This window comes from Hordeum vulgare, chromosome 5H, assembly GCF_904849725.1.
Source record: "Hordeum vulgare subsp. vulgare chromosome 5H, MorexV3_pseudomolecules_assembly, whole genome shotgun sequence".
NCBI classification, from domain to species: domain Eukaryota; kingdom Viridiplantae; phylum Streptophyta; class Magnoliopsida; order Poales; family Poaceae; genus Hordeum; species Hordeum vulgare.
The window spans coordinates 422,239,281-422,258,959 of NC_058522.1; positions in this window are offsets into that span (position 1 = coordinate 422,239,281).

Consider the following 19,679-nt stretch of genomic DNA (forward strand, 5'->3'; position numbering starts at 1 on the left):
GGGTCCCATGTGTCATAGACACAAGTTATTAATTAAGATTAAATATTAATTAATCAAATTAAATTAGTGGGGGACCCACGTGTCATACTCTAATAGGATAATTTAATTATCCTAATTAACAGATTATCTAAATAATATATTTAATTAATTAACTATTTAATTAAATAATATATCTAATTAATTATTTATTTATTTAATAAAAACATATATTGTATTTTTATATTTTAACAGTGCGTGTGGGGCCTCATTGTTAGTGGGAGTGGGGGTGTTGGCCCCACCGGTAAGTGGCATTGGCCACATACACACAAAACACAAATACACATATTCATTCACATAATGTATTCTTTTTTACATGCATGCATATATACCCAATACATGCACACATACATACATGATACATACATACGTATAATACATTCTTAATACATTTTTCATTTTTTTTCTTCTTTCTCTCATCTCCAACCTGTGTGCTAACAGGGACTTGAGAGAGAGGAGGCAATCTCCACCTCCTCCTACCGGAGCCTAACGACGTCGAAACACAGCGGCGATCGCCGGAATGGAACCGGGAGAGGGAGAGGGGCGTTCTCACCCACGTTGTAGGGGGCGGGTTCGGCGAGGCTCGACGAAGCCGTCAGGGAAGAGGTGAGGAGGCCGGCAACGTCGACGGGGTGGCGGCGCGGTTGGTGATGGGGTCGGACTGGATCTGGCGGGGCGGGTCGAAGGAGGGGCCGGCGGATCCGTCGAGGGCCACGACCGGTGTGGGGCGGCGCCGTGGCCGGAGGGGCCGGCCGGGAGTCGGTGAAGGGCCCTGTTAGCGCTGGTTGGTGAAGGTGGCCGCAGCGAGAGGAGGCGCAGGGGGTGAGGGAGGGGGGCAGGGAGGCTGCCGGGAGCTGGAGAGGCATGGGGCGACGAGTGGAGGGGGTCGCTGGAGGGGAGGGGGGCTTGGTGCGGGGTGGTGGAGGCGAGGTTAGTGGGGGAGAACAGGGAGATCGAGGGGTGGGGCGACCTGGGACCACGGGACGTGGGTTACGGCGAGTGGATAGGCAACGTGGCGTACGTGCGACGGGATCGATCTAGTGGGGGGGGGGCTCGTGGGGTGAATCGGCGTGGGGTTGGGTTCCTGGCGGCGCCGTGGGGTGTGGGAGTAGCGCTAGGGTTTGCCGAGGGGTTTTATACCCCTTGGGTGGGCTGGTGGTTGGTGGCCAGCTGGGCCAATAGGCCAGTTGGGCGAGGTGTGTTTTCCTTTTTGTTTTTTATATTCTTTTTTTAAATACTTTCTTTTGTTTATTTATTTTTTTGTTTTATAGTTTCTCTTTTAAATATATAGGGTTTATAAACAATTTCAAGAATGACCATTTTATTCTTATACATCATTAGGGGATTTTTATAACTCACCCAACATCTTTGTTTTCGCATTTGATAACTTTCCCCGTTTGACTTTATTTTTAAATTTCGAATTCGAATTGTTTTGAACTAACGCGAGATCAACGATGGGGAATCACGGTGACATGGTATCATTAGCGCGGGATCACTGTAGCTTAATTACAACCAACACCGTAGCAAAAGCTGAGGATGTCACAACTCTCCCCTACTAACAAGAATTCTCGTCCCGTGAATTAAGAGGTAGAAGGAAAGAGCTCGGGGTATTCATCACGAAGGTGACCCGCACGTTCCCAAGTGGTTTCATCTTCAGAATGATTTGTCCACTCCACTTTAAGAAACTTGGTGACTTTGCGACGAGTCTGACGTTCAGCCTGGTCGAGAATGCGAACCGGATGCTCTTCATAAGAGAGGTCTTGTTGCAGCTCAAGCATATCATGATCCACTTCTCGAATAGGATCCTTGAAGCATTGACGGAGCTGAGACACATGGAAGACATCGTGAACCCGATAAATGTTCGTCGGCAGTTCCAATTGATAAGCTACTTTTCCACGCCTTTCGAGAACAGTGAAAGGACCAATATAGCGAGGAGCTAACTTGCCCTTGATTCCAAAATAGTGTGCGCCTCTCATTAGTGTGACACGAAGATAAGCCTTTTCGCCAGGTTGATAGGCCATATCTTGATGACGACGGTCATACTGACTCTTCTGACGAGACTGAGCAGCCTTCAGATTATCATTAATAATGCGGACTTGATCTTCGGCATGCTGGATAATATCCGGACCAAAGAGTGATCAGTACTTTGAACGGTGGCTCGGGAATTTCATACGAAGCCAAGTGTAAAGGATACTTTGGAGTCAAAGATGTACAAGAGAGTCAGGTTTCAATCCTGTGGAACTTTGGGTTATGGGTCCACCATATGGGCCGGGAGTAGGTAGAGGGGTGACATCTGGTACGGTATTGGTAGCAAGACATGTTAGAGGATAACCTTTCAGTTATGTTGGCAACCACGTCGGTACCAAGGGCGGGGGACGACTAGAACCATTTTCCTGCTCGTTGAAACGAGGCGGACCAATAGGCAAGGCTCTCGTCCACCGGCGGCTACGGGAATGTTATCCACAATAGTAACAGGATCTTACTGACAGGGTTGTATACCGACAATTTTACCTAAGTAGGGAATTATCACTACTTAGATAAGCTATGCCACAAGAAAAGTCAGACAGACCAATAGGAAGGAAAAATGTGTTCACACAAACAAGTTTTTAGAGTATACCATCCCCGAGGAAAATATAGAGTATTGTATACATGATAGGTCATCAAGTACATAACCATTTTGATAAAAGGGCAAGAAGAATCATGATGTTTACCCATACCACGCGGTCTGGATACTCGATCAGGAACAATTTAGCACTGCGCTTCCAATGTTCTTGTTGAAATTTTGAAGTACCACATCCATGCTTCGAGGTAGCATCGACATGGTCATTAGATAAGGCCCGGGCCAGTTGGTACACAAAGAGGATTCATGAGGAATAACTTAAGAAATAAGTCATATATTTTCCGCATGGTAGAATGGCTAACCTTACATATGGAAGAATTCATAACAATAGGTCCTGCGGCCTGCTGTGCCAGACCAGACATCACCGTACCGGGTTACATAAGACCAAAGTTATAATTATGGGGAGTGATCTACGCCGGCGCGCCGGCCCAAACTTTCGGCCGGCCGCGCGCGGGCCGCATGATCCACCAACCCCCGCGCGTCCGCACCATTGGATCCGCATGCAACATTATTCCCCCTATGCAGCAAAATTTCGATGCGATGCAGCAATTTTTTCAACGGTTGCAACAAAAAAAAATTGTAGCAAAAAAAAAATATACGTGATCGTAGCAAAAAAGGAAGCTGATGGTACGTGGTAGCAAAAGTCAAATGCCGGATGTAACAAATATTTATGTGACGTGTATGCAACTTTTTTAGTGAACGGTTGCAGCAAAACATGATGCCGGTTGTAGCAAAAATTAACACGGTTGTAGGAAAAGTAAAAAAACATCGATTGTAAACGAAAAATCCAACGAACTGGAGTTGCAACCAAACGTATATGCAGCTTTTTTACTGGGACAAAATGTAGTAAGAAAAATGCTTGCAACAAAAATGACGCTCGTTGCAGCAAATTTAGACGAAAAATATTGCATCCACTAACCAGAGAAGCACGCGGGTGGGAAAAATTATGCATGGGCCCGCGCGCGCGAAGGGGCGACCGGCGCGTCGGTTCGGCCGGCGCACGGGTGGGAAACGATTCCCTATAATTATTGGGAAAATGTTCCATCCATCATATCTACCCAAGATTCAGATCTGATTGGTGTCGGGACACCTGAGACTCAAGATGCCTGAGAAGAAAAGATGATGATGTAGGATTCTCAGGATATGAACTACACCAGTAATCCTTGGATCACGAGTTGGATTGTAAGACACATGAACACAATGTCAAGACATTCGTGCCCACGTGGAATTCTTAGCACACAATGCAACCGAGTTCTGATTGACAACCCTCATCGAGGATATCGAGGTCCTTGAGTAAGCCTCGATTAGCTCTTATGAAGAAACTTCTTTTCCTTGATCAAATCAGTCAGTGAATTCACATGCTAAGAGAAGTTATATGAAGTGAAGATAACAAATCTTCAAAACATATAACACTTCGTGCATGCGTGAATGATTTGGTATTTCCCGAGAGGAAGCGAAACAAAACTTTCACTTATTCACGGCGGAAAGAGTGCACATGAACTTTGGGAAAATACTGTTGGAAATATGCCCTAGAGGCAATAATAAATTAGTTATTATTATATTTCTTTGTTCATGATAATTGTTTATTATCCATGCTATAATTGTATTGATTGGAAACAAAATACTTGTGTGGATACATAGACAAAACGCTGTCCCTAGTAAGCCTCTAGTTGACTAGCTCGTTGGTCAAAGATGGTCAAGGTTTCCTAACCATAGGCAAGTGTTGTTACTTGATAATGGGATCACATCATTAGGAGAATCATGTGATGGACTAGACCCAAACTAATGAACATAGCATGTTGATTGTGTCATTTTGTTGCTACTGTTTTCTGCGTGTCAAGTATTTATTCCTATGACCATGAGATCATATAACTCACTAGCACCGAAGGAATGCTTTGTGTGTATCAAACGTCACAAGGTAACTGGGTGACTATATAGATGCTCTACAGGTATCTCCGAAGAGTTAGTATGGATCAAGACTGGGATTTGTCACTTCGTGTGATGGAGAGTTATCTCGGGGCCCACTCGGTAATAAAACATCACACACAAGCCTTGCAAGCAATGTGACTTAGTGTAAGTCACGAGATCTTGTATTACGGAACGAGTAAAGAGACTTGTCAATAAATGAGATTGAAATAGGTATGCGGATAGTGACGATCGAATCTCGGGCAAGTAACATACCGAAGGACAAAGGGAATGACATACGGGATTATATGAATTCTTGGCACTGAGGTTCAAACGATAAGATCATCATAGAATATGTAGGATCCAATATGGTCATCCAGGTCCTGTTATTGGATATTTACCGAGGAGTCCCTCGGGTCATGTCTACATAGTTCTTGAACCCGCACGGTCTGCACACTAAAGGTTCGGCGTTGTTTTATGCGTATTTGAGTTATATGGTTGGTTACCGAATGTTGTTCAAAGTCCCGGATGAGATCACGAATGTCATGAGGGTTTCCGGAATGGTCTGGAAACGAAGATTGATATATAGGATGACCTCATTTGATTACCGGAAAGTTTTCGGCATTACCGGGAATGTACCGGGAGTGACGAATGGGTTCCGGATGTTCACCGGGGGGGCCAGCCCACCCCGGGGAAGCCCATAGTCCTTAGGGGTGCCGCACCAGCCCTTAGTGGGCTGGTGGGCAAGCCCAAGAAGGCCCCTGCGCAGGAGAGAAGGAAAATCAAAGAGAAAAAAGGGGAAGTGGGAAAATAGAGAAGGACTCCACCTTCCAATCCTAGTTGGACTAGGATTGGAGGAGGAATCCTCCTCCCCCTACTTCGGCCGACCCCTTGGGGCTCCTTGAGCCTCAAGGCAAGGTCCCTCCCCTCCCTCCTATATATACTGAGGTATTAGGGCTGATTTGAGAGAACTTTGCCACGGCAGCCCGACCACGTACCTCCACGGTTTTTCCTCTAGATTGTATTTCTGCGGAGCTCAGGCGGAGCCCTACTGAGATAGATCATCACCAACCTCCGGAGCGCCGTCACGCTGTCGGAGAACTCATCTACCTCTCTGTCTCTCTTGCTGGATCAAGAAGGCCGAGATCATCGTCGAGCTGTACGTGTGCTGAACGCGGAGGTGTCGTTCGTTCGGCACTAGATCGGAGCGGATCGTGGGAAGGATCGCGAGACGGTTCGTGGGACGGTTCGCGGGGCAGATCGAGGATGTTATCTCGAGTAGAACACAAAAGTTTTTGTGGACGGTGATGTGCAATTTGCTTCCCTCCTTAGTCTTTTCTTGATTCCGCGGTATTGTTAGATCGAAGCGGCTCGGACCGACATTACTCATACGCTTATGAGAGACTGGTTTCATCGCTACGAGCAACCCAGTTGCTCAAAGATGACTGGCGAGTGTCGGTTTCTCCAACTTTAGTTGAATCGGATTTGACCGAGGAGGTCCTTGGAGAGAGGTTAAATAACAATTCATACATCTCCATTGTGGTGTTTGCGTAAGTAAGATGCGATCCTACTAGATACCCATGGCAACCACGTAAAACATGCAACAACAATTAGAGGACGTCTAACTTGTTTTTGCAGGGTATGCTTGTGATGTGATATGGCCAATGACGTGATGAGATATATTGGATGTATGAGATGATCATGTTGTAATAGTTAATATCAACTTGCACTTCGATGGTACGGAAACCGTCAGGAGCCATAGGGTTGTCTTTAAACTAACGTTTGTGCTTGTAGATGCGGTTACTATATTGCTAGGTAGTAGCTTTAGTAGTAATAGCATAAGTAGGATGACAACCCCGATGGCGACACGTTGATGGAGATCATGATGATGGATATCATGGTGTGGCACCGGTGACAAGAATATCGTGCCGGTGCTTTGGTGATGGAGATCAAGAAGCACATGATGATGGCCATATCATGTCACTTATGAATTGCATGTGATGTTAATCCTTTTATGCACCTTATTTTGCTTAGAACGACATTAGCATTATGAGGTGATCTCTCACTAAGATTTCAAGACGAAATTGTGTTCTCCCCGACTGTCCACCGTTGCGACAGTTCATCATTTCAAGACACCACGTGATGATCGGGTGTGATAGACTCAACGTTCAGATACAACGGGTGCAAAACAGTTGCACACGCGGAACACTCGGGTTAAACTTGATGAGCCTAGCATGTACATACATGACCTCGGAACACATGAGACCGAAAGGTCGAGCATGAATCGTATAGTTGATATAATTAGCATAGAGATGCTTACCACTGAAACTATTCTCGACTCACGTGATGATCGGACTTGAGATAGTGGATTTGGATCATGTAGCACTCAAATGACTAGAGAGATGTACTTTTTGAGTGAGAGTTCTTAAGTAATATGATTAATTGAACTAATTATCATGAACATAGTCTAATGGTCTTTGCAAATTACGATGTAGCTTGCGTTGTAGCTCTACTGTTTTTATATGTTCCTAGAGAAAATTTAGTTGAAAGTTGATAGTAGCAAACTTTGCGGACTGAGTCTGTAAAATTGAGGATTGTCCTCGTTGCTGCGCACAAGGCTTATGTCCTTAATGCACCACTCGGTGTGCTGCACCTCATGCGTCATGTGCGGATGTTGTGAACATCCGACATACACGTTTCTAATGACTACGCGATAGTTCAGTGAAAAATAATTAATGGCTTAGAAGCAAGGCGCCGAAGACGTTTTGAAAACGTCACGGAACATAACAGATGTTCTAAAGAGATGAAATTGTGATTTCATGCTCGTGCCCTTGTTGAGAGGTATGAGACCTCCGACAAGATTTTTTGTCCATGAAGTAAAGGAGAACAACTCAATCGTTGAGCGTGTGCTCAGATTGTCTGAGTACGACAATCGCTTGAATCAAGTGGGAGTTTATCTTCCTGATGAGATAGTGATGGTTCTCCAAAGTCACTCCCACCAAGCTGTGAGAGCTTCGTGATGAACTATAACATATCAAGGATAGATACAATGATCCTTGAGCGATTCGCGATGTTTGACACTGCGAAAGTAGAAATCAAGAAGGAGCATCAATAGTTGATGGTTAGTAAAACCACTAAGTTTCAAGAAAGGCAAGGGCTAGAAGGGATACTTCGTGAAACGGCAAAACATTTGCTGCACTAATGAAGAGACCCAAGATTAAACCCAAACCCGAGACTAAGTGCTTCTGTTATGAGGGGAACAGTCACTAAGGCGGAGCTACCCTAGATACTTGGTAGATAAGAAGGCTGGCAAAGTCGAAAGAAGTATAGTTGATATACGTGATGTTGATGTGTACTTTACTAGTGCTCCTAGTAGCGCGAGGGTATTGGATACCGGTTCGGTTTCTAAGTGATTAGTAACAGGAAATAAAAGCTACGGAATAAATGGAGACTAGCTAAAGGCGAGGTGACGATACGTGTTGGAAGTATTTCCAAGGTTTATAAGATCAAACATCGCACACTCCCTCTATCATCGGGATTGGTGGTAAAACCTAAATAATTGTTATTTGGTGTTTACGTTGAGAATGAACATGATTGGATCATGTTTATTGCAATACGATTATTCATTTAAAGACAATAATAGTTACTCTATTTGCTTGAATAATTACCCTCAATGGTTTATTGAATCTCGATCGTAGTGTTACACATGTTCATAATATTGGTGCCAAAAGATACAAAGTAATAATGATAGTACCACTTAGTTGTGGCACTGCCACTTGAGTCATGTTGGTATAAAATGCATGAAGAAAGTCCATGCTGATGGATCTTTGTACTCACTCATTTTTGAAACGTTTGAGACATGCAAACCATACCTGTTGGTATAAATGCATGAAGAAACTCCATAGAGATGGATCGTTTGGACTCACTTTATTTTGAATCACTTGAGACATGCAAAACATGCCACATGAAACAAGAGAGTAACTTGTTGGGAGTAATTAATTTTTGATGTGTGTAGTTCAATGAGTGCAAAGGCACGCAGTGGATATCGTTATGTTCTTACTTGACTGACAATTTGAGTAGATACAGGAGTATTTACTTGATGAATCACAAGTCTGAAATATTGAATAGTTCAAAGCAATTTCAGAGTGAAGATCGTCGTGACAAGAGGATAAACTTTCTATGATATGATCATAGAGATGAATATCTGAGTTACGAGTTTTTGGTACGCAGTGAAGACAATGTGGAAATTGTTTCGCAGTTCATACCACCTGGAACACCATAGTGTGATGATGTGTCCAAACGTCATAGCCGCGCCCTATTGGATATAGCGCATAATATGATGTCTCTTATCAAATTACCACTATCGTTTATGGGTTATGCATTAGAGACAACCGCATTCACTTTAAATAGGGCACCGCGTAATTCCATTGAGATGACACAGTATAGACTAAGGTTTAGAGAAATCTAAGTTGCTGTTTCTTGAAAGTTTGGGGCTGCGACACTTATGTGAAAAGGTTTCAGTCTGATAAGCTCGAACCCAAAGCGGATAAATGCATCTTCATAGGATATCCAAAACAGTTGGATGCATCCTATCTTAGATCCGGAAGCAAAGTGTTTGTTTCTACAAATGGGTCCTTTCTCAAGGAAAGGTTTCTCTCGAAAGAATTGAGTGGGAGAGTGATAGAACTTGATGAGGTTGTTGAACCATCACTTCGACTAGTGTGTAGTAGGGCGCAGGAAGTTGCTCCTGTGGCGCCTACACCAATTGAAGTGGAAGCTAATGATAGTGATCATTAAGCATCAGATCAAGTTACTAGATACCTCGTAGGTCGACAAGGTCGCGTACTACTACAGAGTGGTACGGTAACCATGTCTTGGAGGTCAGGTTGTTGGACAACAATGAACCTACGAGTTATGGAGAAGCAATGGTGGGCCAGGATTCTGACAAATGGCTGGAGGCCATGAAATCCGAGAGAGGATCCATGTATAAAACAAAGTGTAGATTTTGGAAGAACTACTTGATGGTAGTAAGACTATTAAGAAAGGATGGATCTTTAAAAGGAAGACAGACGATGATGGTGATAAGTCATTATTAAGAAAAGCTCGACTTGTCGCAAAGATGTTTTCGACAAGATCAAAGAGTTGACTATGATGTAACTTTCTCACTCATAGCGATGCTAAAAGTATGTTGGAATTATGTTAGTAGTTGTTGCATTATTTGTGAAATATTGCACATAGGAAGTCAAGACATTGTTTCCTCGATGGTTTCCTTGAGGGAACATTGTATGTGATACAATCAGAATGTTTTGTTGATCCTAAGGATACTAACAAGTATGCAAGCTCCAGCGATCCTTCAATGGACTGGTGCAAGCATCTCGGAGTTGGAATATACACTTTGATGAGATGATCAAAGATTTTGGGTTTGTACAAGGTTTATGAGAAACTTGTATTTCCAAAGAAGTGAGTGGGAGCACTATAGAATTTCTGATAAGTATATGTGGTTGACATATTGTTGATCAGAAGTAATTTAGAATTTCTATGAAGCATAAAAGGTTGTTTGAAAGGAGTTTTTCAAAGGAATACCTGGATTGAGCTACTTGAACATTGAGCATCAAGATCTATGGAGATAGATCGAAACGCTTAATAGAAGTTTCAACAAGATGCATACCTTGACAAGTTTTTGAAGGAGTTCAAAATAGATCAGCAAAGAAGGAGTTCTTGACTGTGTTGTAAGGTGTGTATTTGAGTAAGACTCAAAACCCGACCACGGCAGAATAAAGAGAATAGACGAAGGTCGTCTTCTATGCCTTAGCCGTAGACTGTAAAGTAAGCCATGCTGAGTACCGCACCTGATGTGTGCCTTGCAGCAAGTCTATTAAGAGGTACAGAGAGTGATCCAGGATTGAATCACTGATCAGCGGTCAAAGTCATCCTTCGTAGCTAATGGACTAAGGAATTTTTCTCAATTATGGAGGTGGTTAAAGAGTTTGTCGTAAAGGGTTACGTCGATACAAGCTTTGACACTACTCCGAATAACTATGAGTAGTGAAACGGATTCGTATAGTAGAGTAGATATTTGGAGTATTTCCAAATAGCACGTAGTAGCAGCATCTATAAGATGACATAAAGATTTGGAATGAACACACGGATCTGAAAGTTTCAGAACCGTTGACTAAAACCTCTTTCACGGGCAAGACGTGATCAGACCCCAGAACAATATGGGTGTTGGATTCGTTAGAATCACATGGTGATGTGAACTAGATTATTGACTCTAGTGCAAGTGGGAGACTGTTGGAAATATGCCCTAGAGGCAATAATAAATTAGTTATTATTATATTTCTTTGTTCATGATAATAGTTTATTATCCATGCTATAATTGTATTGATTGGAAACACAATACTTGTGTGCATACATAGACGAAACGCTGTACCTAGTATGCCTCTAGTTGACTAGCTCGTTCATCAAAGATGGTCAAGGTTTCCTGACCATAGGCAAGTTCTGTTACTTGATAACGGGATCACATCATTAGGAGAACCATGTGATGAACTAGACCCAAACTAATGAACGTAGCATGTTGATCGTGTCATTTTGTTGCTGCTGTTTTCTGCGTGTCAAGTATTTATTCCTATGACCATGAGATCATATAACTCACTGGCACCGGAGGAATGCTTTGTGTGTATCAAACATCACAACATAACTAGGTGACTATAAAGATGCTCTACAGGTATCTCCGAAGGTGTCCATTGAGTTAGTATGGATCAGGACAGGGATTTGTCACTCCGTGTGACGGAGAGGTATCTCGGGGCCCACTCGGTAATACAACATCACACACAAGTCTCGCAAGCAATGTGACTTAGTGTAAGTCACGAGATCTTGTATTACGGAACGAGTAAAGAGACTTGCGTGTAAACGAGATTGAAATAGCTATGCGGATACTGGCGATCGAATCTCGGGCAAGTAACATACCGAAGGACAAAGGGAATGACATACGGGATTATATGAATCCTTGGCACTGAGGTTCAAACGATAAGATCTTCGTAGAATATGTAGGATCGAATATGGGCATCCAGGTCCCGCTATTGGATATTGACCGAGGAGTCCCTCGGGTCATGTGTACATAGTTCTAGAACCCGCAGGGTCTGCACACTTAAGGTTCAGCGTTGTTTTATGCGTATTTGAGTTATATGGTTGGTTACCGAATGTTGTTCGGAGTCCCGGATGAGATCACGGACGTCACGAGGGTTTCCGGAATGGTCCGGAAACAAAGATTGATATATAGGATGACCTCATTTGATTACCAGAAAGTTTTCGGCATTACCGGGAGTGACGAATGGGTTCCAGATGTTCACTGGGGTGGCCAGCCCACCCCGGGGAAGCCCATTGTCCTTAGGGGTGCCGCACCAGCCCTTAGTGGGATGGTGGGAAAGCCCAAGAAGGCCCCTGCGCAGGAGAGAAAGAAAATCAAAGAGAAAAGAAAAAAAGGGGAAATGGGAAAATAAAGAAGGACTCCACCTTCCAATCCTAGTTGTACTAGGATTGGAGGAGGAATCCTCCTCCCCCACTTCGGCCGACCCCTTGGGGCTCCTTGAGCCTCAAGGCAAGGTCCCTCCCCTCCCTCCTATATATACTGAGGTATTAGCGTTGATTTGAGACAACTTTGCCACGTCAGCCCGACCACATACCTCCACGGTTTTTCCTCTAGATCGTATTTCTGCGGAGCTCAGGCGGAGCCGTGCTGAGATAGATCATCACCAACCTCCGGAGCGCCGTCACGCTGCTGGAGAACTCATCTACCTCTCCATCTCTCTTGTTGGATCAAGAAGGCCGAGATCATCATCGAGCTGTACGTGTGCTGAACGCGGAGGTGCCGTCCGTTCGGCACTAGATCGGAGCGGATCGTGGGACGGATCGCGGGACGGTTCATGGGACGGTTCACGGGGCGGATCGAGGGACGTAAGGACGTTCCACTACATCAACCGCATTTCTTAACGCTTTCTGCTGTGCGATCTACAAGGGTACGTAGATCGGAAATCCCCTCTCGTAGATGGACATCACCATGATAGGTCTTCGTGCGCGTAGGAAAATTTTTGTTTCCCATGCGACGTTCCCCAACAAATACACTCCTTCTATCCAACATATTCTCCATGAGCTAGGCAGAAGGATAATGCTTGCAAGAGCTTCATCGTAGAACATGGAGAAGTTGAGGGTGTGGCTTATGGGCTCAGCAACAATCTCTCAAGATTTTGACTCGGATGAATTTCCAAATTTTATAAGGACAAGGAGATACCATTTGTCAACTCAAATGATATAATGTCGTATGCTCGAGGGAACAACAACAATTAAAACATTGGTCGAAGGGTGCACTCGGAAATACGGACGGAGTAGCACAACCAATGTCAAAAATGATGAGTCAACACCCAACACACTAAGAATGAAACAATCAGTTGTTAACCTCAAGGCAATAGTGTTGCCAGAAGTATTGGAATCACACATCAGAGTTCACTTGTTGGTATTCCGGTTTGAAACAATACGGGACCAAGAAATACTACTATATCAAGAATTCTTAAGACGTGTGCAATCCTCATGACATTCTTGACATAAAAGATAGTAATACTCCAAGGTAGAAGACAACATAAGCTGAATAGTAAGGAACTTAAGGGACAACACAAAACATGAGCAAGTTTGTGTTGGAGAGAAGGCAATAAGGTTTGTCGATGATAACACAAATCATCGAGGGGAAATGATGGTATTCCTCAAAATGCATTCGATTGATACCCAACAAGAGCTCAGAATGCTGATGGTGATCACGACACATTTGTCGAGAAGCTTCACGAAGATGTAATCAATCAACGACGACATCAAGCAAGGGAATGATGAAGCAAGAGGTTGTCGGAATCACAGATAAGACTGCTAGCTTAGAATTGAGATTGCCTTTTAGGACAACCAACATGATGTGGAAAACTCGATGTGAGCTTAACGCATAGTTGGAAATGTGTTTCAGAGATGGAGGGCATAGATAGCATGGTCAAGCTCCAACATGACGATGATGATATAGCTTAACAGCTTGGAAGGACATGATCGAGTACAAACTCGTAAGCAAAGAATATTACTAAGAGTTGTTGAATTGCAATGTATGCTTAATTCAGCTATCAGTGTCCTTGAGTGTCCAACAACTCAAACACGAGGAAACTGGAATTAATGAAAATATCATAGTTGATGACGAGCTCACAAGAAGTTATATAGCTCTGCGATATCCTCGAGCTACAAGGAATAATACTCGAAGGTAGATCAACATTAAGGCTTAGACCGATGTATTGATCTAAAGAAGACAAGTACTTTAACTCGTCTGAGAATGAAATCAAGGTAGGACAACATGGTCAGAACCACGATTGCAAAGGACAAGATCACATATACCAGATTAAACCACGAAATGAATGATTATTGATACGAGAAGTTTCTGTGATAGGATCAACGTCGTCTCCATGGGCATGAACACAAAGTTCAAGGTCGACTCCCACTTCATCAATGCATCTCCTGCCATTTACTCCTCGCCTTTGATCAGGTTGTAGCTTGGAAAGAATATCCGGCAAAGCACCAGAAGGGTAATACTCATGAAAAGTCGTCGGATCATATTGATTTAGGAGGGCATAGGTTCAACCCATCGGGGCATCTTAGGAACATATACCACAAACTGCAAGAGTAATTAGCACATGCTTGACAACAGAGCATGGCCGACAAAGGCATAGGATGCAATTTATCAGAGGGAGAAGACACAATTTACCAATGACATTATGTATCAGTGGAACACTATCACAAGAATTCTTTCAATTTAACGGGATGTCGTCGGTTAATAACCCAACAATGGTTCTGGCAATCCACAAAGGACCTGATGTGAGTATCGGTACTCAATCAGAGGGAGATAGGATGCAATGCATCGGGTTATAGAACATCTGAAAATATTGATACTTTATTACCAAAGGAATTAGGATTTCCAGGTTGGTGTATCATAACCAGATGCTCCGATCAAATACAAGTAAGTTGAATGGACTTAGATGGACAACCAACCAAAGTTGATTTGTCAAGAACCAGCTCTGTTTGAAAGGACGTCTGAGCCGGTAGATAATTTATGAGTCACAACAGATGATTGTGTGCATTCACACAAAGGTAGAATCAATAAGATCACATGAAAATCACAAAGGATTTTAATGAATGCTGCTAGACATATGGATTTAACCATAACACAAGCAGGTGAGAGAGGTCAGAAGCAATAGGCTACTGGGGATTCTGAAAGATCGAATAGCAATTCGAAGAACTTTCGAAACCCATCACAACTGATGACGGACGAATCCCCGATGAGACAATTCATTGCATCTCGTAAAACAAGAGCAATTGGAGAGGAAAATATGAGCGACATTTGTATGTAGTCATCCATAGTGGTTGACGGAGGAAGGGAAATCGCAAGAGCGATGGGCACAAGTTCTTAAGAGAAACATCGGAGAGTATCATCGGAGTCTTCTGACGAATCGAGCCATCATCTGGAATGAGGGGCTCTCCAGAAGGAAGTATTTACGAGAACCTATAGTTAGAATTAGTAAAATCTTTAACCCGAAAGAGAAGAGAGAGTAGAACCCAGAGTATAGAAAAGGAGTAAAAGATACTAATACAACCCAATTGAGATGTGGGCCCGTAAGCCACAACATCAGTGTTAGTAAAGTTTTTCAAACACTAGACTCAACTTCCGCCAAGGAGTTGGAAAGGGGGCTACCTACAGGCAGTCGTCTCTGATACCAACTTGTGACGCCCTCAATTTAATCTACGCTAATCATACACGCAAATGCGTATGATCAAACTCAAGGACTCACGGGAAGGTATCACAACACAACTCTAGACACAAATAAAACAATATCAGCTTCATATTACAAGCCAGGGGCCTCGAGGGCTAGAATACGGAAGCTCGAGAAACACACGAGTCAGCGGAAGCAACAATATCTGAGTACAGACATAAAACATGGGGGTGCCTTAGAGAAGGCTAGCACAAAAGATACAACGATCGAACGAGGCGAGGCCTCCTGCCTGGGAACCTCCTAAGCTACTCCTGCTCTTCAGCGGCCTCCACGAAGAAGTCACCATCGGGGTGGCACGCGTCGGCAGGAAACTCCATCTCCTGGGCTCCATCATCTGGTCGCAACAACGGATCAAGAGGACAAAGGGGGAGCAAAGCAACGGTGAGTACTCATCCAAAGTACTCGCAAGTCTTACATCAGAACTATTCTAAGTATGCATCAGTATCAAAGAAGGGGTGTGGTTATATGTGGACTGACTGCAGCAATGCGAGAAAAGAAGGAGAAGGCCTAGTCCTATCGAAGACTAGCATCTTCAGGGTCTTGCAACAATAGACAAGAGTAGAACAGGTGTAACACAATTAAATAGTCATATTGTTGCAGCAATATTAATATGAGGGCACGCCCATGGATCCTTCCTCGACTCCTTGCGAGGAAGCAATATCGGGGCAACTAATTCCAGTTAAGTAACAATGTAGTTGTATAAGATCAGGGCACAGCTCCAAGTCGTCCTATAACCGTGGAAACGGCTATCCGAATAGTTAATTTTCATCCCTGCACGGGTGCGCCAAGTTTCCTGTCACGCTCGATAATACTCTGGCCGGACACACTTTTCTAGGTCATGCCCGACCTCGGAATATCGACACGTCGCAGCCCCACCTAAGACTCAATAGAGAGGCCATCCCACCGGTCTAACTCCTAAGCACAAAGGGTTCATGGGCCCACTTGCCCTTCACGCTCCTAAACCATGCGAGGGCGGCCAAGGTCAGTCCTAGCACCCCTTAATCACAAGCACGATGCATCTCGGGACCACTCGGGCGCGCGCCGCTCTAATGCTGACATCTGAAAAGCTTCGGCTGATACCGCGACGTCGAGTACCCATAATTCTTCCCGCGTAGCCGGTTAGTGCGAAAAGGTCTCCAACCAACCCAGATCAAATACCCAAATCCATTATCATTTTAATTAGGTCATCGACACAAACACGCGGGAATCCACCGCCTAACAACTAATCACCAATGATCCCAGTAACATGGTCAAGTAACTATGTGGTTGTAACACCGGGGGGAATCCAAGGTATCACCCTCGTTGGATCCCGAACAATGTAACCGTCAAGGTGGACCTAGAGGAATCACCATCGAGGGTCCCACAGTTGAGGGGTTGCATGACAGACGCATCGTCGGGAATGGTGAAAGAGGAATCATCCTCGATAACCACGACCGACTAGCTGTACTACAGAGATATCATCAGGAGTACTTAGCGAGGTGTCACCCTCGGTACCCGATATTATTTCTGTAGCGTCGCATAACTAAGGGGGTGTAAGTGTTGTGCCGGGTCTGGCTCGTCGATCAGGGATCGAGACTTGAAAACAAAGCAGGGCAACTGGAGTACGGGGACAAAGGGGATGACTGCTCCACCTATACTAAACAGTTTAAAGGTACAATACTGAATGTAGCAGTTCATCAAAAACAGGCTATGCATCAGATATAGGAGCTAACTACAACAGTAGCAAAATACTGATGCAAGCATGAGGGAGAAATAAATGGGCGATATAGGAATGATCAAGGGGGTTTGCTTGCTTGGTTGCTGTGCACACAAAACGAATTCTCGACTGGGAAGTAGTCGATCACCGGATCATCATCGGTCTCAGGGTCTACAGGTAAGAAGAGGGGGAAGAAACAATAAATAACAGCAACATTGCAACACTAAGCACGACATGACAAAAAGCAGGCTAGGCATGAGCTAACGCTATAACATCCGTCATAGACGGGTCGGGAAAATATCTGATGATATTTCCTCGGTGTCGGGCTACTACCGGTCAGACTGAAAACGATAGAAAAGTTCCACGTTTGCTATGCACGCGTGATAGAAGAATGGACCGCGTATTCGGATTCGTCTCGTTCTGCTTATCAACTTTCATGTACAAAATGTTTTCATCCGGATTATGGATTATTTAATATTGATTTTGAAAGTTTTATTCAATAATTAGAAATTAAAAACATATTTAATTAATTATTTCAATACTATTATGACATCAACATGATGTCATGCTGACATCATCAGTTGACTGGTCAACTGACCAGTGGGTCCCATGTGTCATAGACACAAGTTATTAATTAAGATTAAATATTAATTAATTAGAATAAATTAGTGGGGGACCCACGTGTCATACTCTAATAGGATAATGTAATTATCCTAATTAACACATTATCTAAATAATCTATTTAGTTTGTTAACTAATTAATTAAATAATATATCTAATTACTTATTTATTTAATAAAAACATATATTTTATTTTTATATTTTAACAGTGCGTGTGGGGCCTCCCTGTCAGTGGGAGTGGGGGTGTTGGCCCCACTAGTATGTGGCATTGGCCACATACACACAAAACACACATACACATATTCATATACATAATGTATTCTTTTTTTACATGCATGCATATATACCCAATACATACACACATACATACATGATACATACATACGTATAATACATTCATAATACATTTTTCATTTTTTTTTCTTTTCTTCTTTCTCTCATCTCCAACCTCTGTGCTAACACGGAACTTGAGAGAGAGGAGGCAATCTCCACCTCCTCCTACCGGATCCTAACGATGTTGGAACGCGGCGACGATCGCCGGAATGGAACCGGGAGAGGGAGAGGGGCGTTCTCACCCACGTTGTAGGGGGCGGGTTCGGTGAGGCTCGATGGAGCCGTCAGGGACGAGGTGAGGAGGCCGGCGACGTCGACGGGGGTGGCGACGCGGTTGGTGATGGGGTCGGAGTGGATCTGGCCGGGCAGGTCGAAGGAGGAGCCGACGGATCCGTCGAGGGCCACGGCCGGTGTGGGGCGGCGCCGTGGCAGGAGGGGCCAGCGGCGGTTGGTGATGGTGGCCGCGGCGAGAGGAGGCACAGGGGGTGAGGGAGGGGTACAAGGAGGCTGCAGGGATCTGGAGAGGCAGAGGGCGGCGAGTAGAGGGGGTCGCTGGAAGGGAGGGGGGCTTGGCGCGGGGTGGAGGAGGCGAGGTAGGGCGTCGGGGTGGTGTGGTGGCGCCGCAGGACGGCACCAGCGCTGGCGAGGCGGCGGCCTGCGTAGCAAGGTGGGGCGTGATGAGGGGAGAGGGAGGGATCCCTCATTGGATTCGGTGAGTGGGGGAGACGAGGGAGAGCGAGGGGTGGGGTGACCTAGGACCAGGGGACGTGGGTTACGGCGAGTGGAGAGGCAATGTGGGGTACATGCGACGGGATTGAGCTAGTGGGGGGGGGGGGGCTCGCGGGGTGAATCGGCGTGGGGTTGGGTTCCTGGCAGCGCCGTGGGGTGTGGGAGTAGCGCTAAGGTTTGCCGAGGGGCTTTATACCCCGTGGGTGGGCCGGTGGTTGGTGGCTAGCTGGGCACTAGGGTTGGGCCAGGGGGTTTTCCTTTTTGTTTTTTATATTCTTTTATTATTATTTTGCAAAATACTTTTTTGTTGTTTTATAGTTTCTCTTTTAAATATATAGGGTTTATAAACAATTTAAAAAATGCCCGATTTATTTATATACATCATTAGGGGATTTTTATAACTCACGCGGCATCTTTATTTTCGCATTCGATAAGTTTTCCTGTTTGATTTTATTTTTCAATTTCGAATTCGAATTGTTTTGAACTAACGCGGGATTAACGATGGGGAATCACGGTGACGTGGCATCATTAGCGCGGGATCATGGTAGCTTAATTACAACCAACACTGTAGCAAAATCCGAGGATGTCACACACGGATCGCGGGACGGTTCGTGGAGCTGATCGAGGGACGTGAAGACGTTCCACTACATCAACCGCGTTTCTTAATGCTTCATGTTGTACGATCTACAAGGGTACGTAGATCCAAATCTCCTCTCGTAGAATGACATCACCATGATATATCTTCGTGTGCGTAGGAAATTTTTTGTTTCCCATGCAACGTTTCCCAACAACCACGACCAAGCTCTGGTTCGATAGGTATAATTTGGGGGTCGTTGATGCTTGCTGGTCGATTTATTGTTGTACATTTTGAGATTATTATATTTCTTGGAATTCCC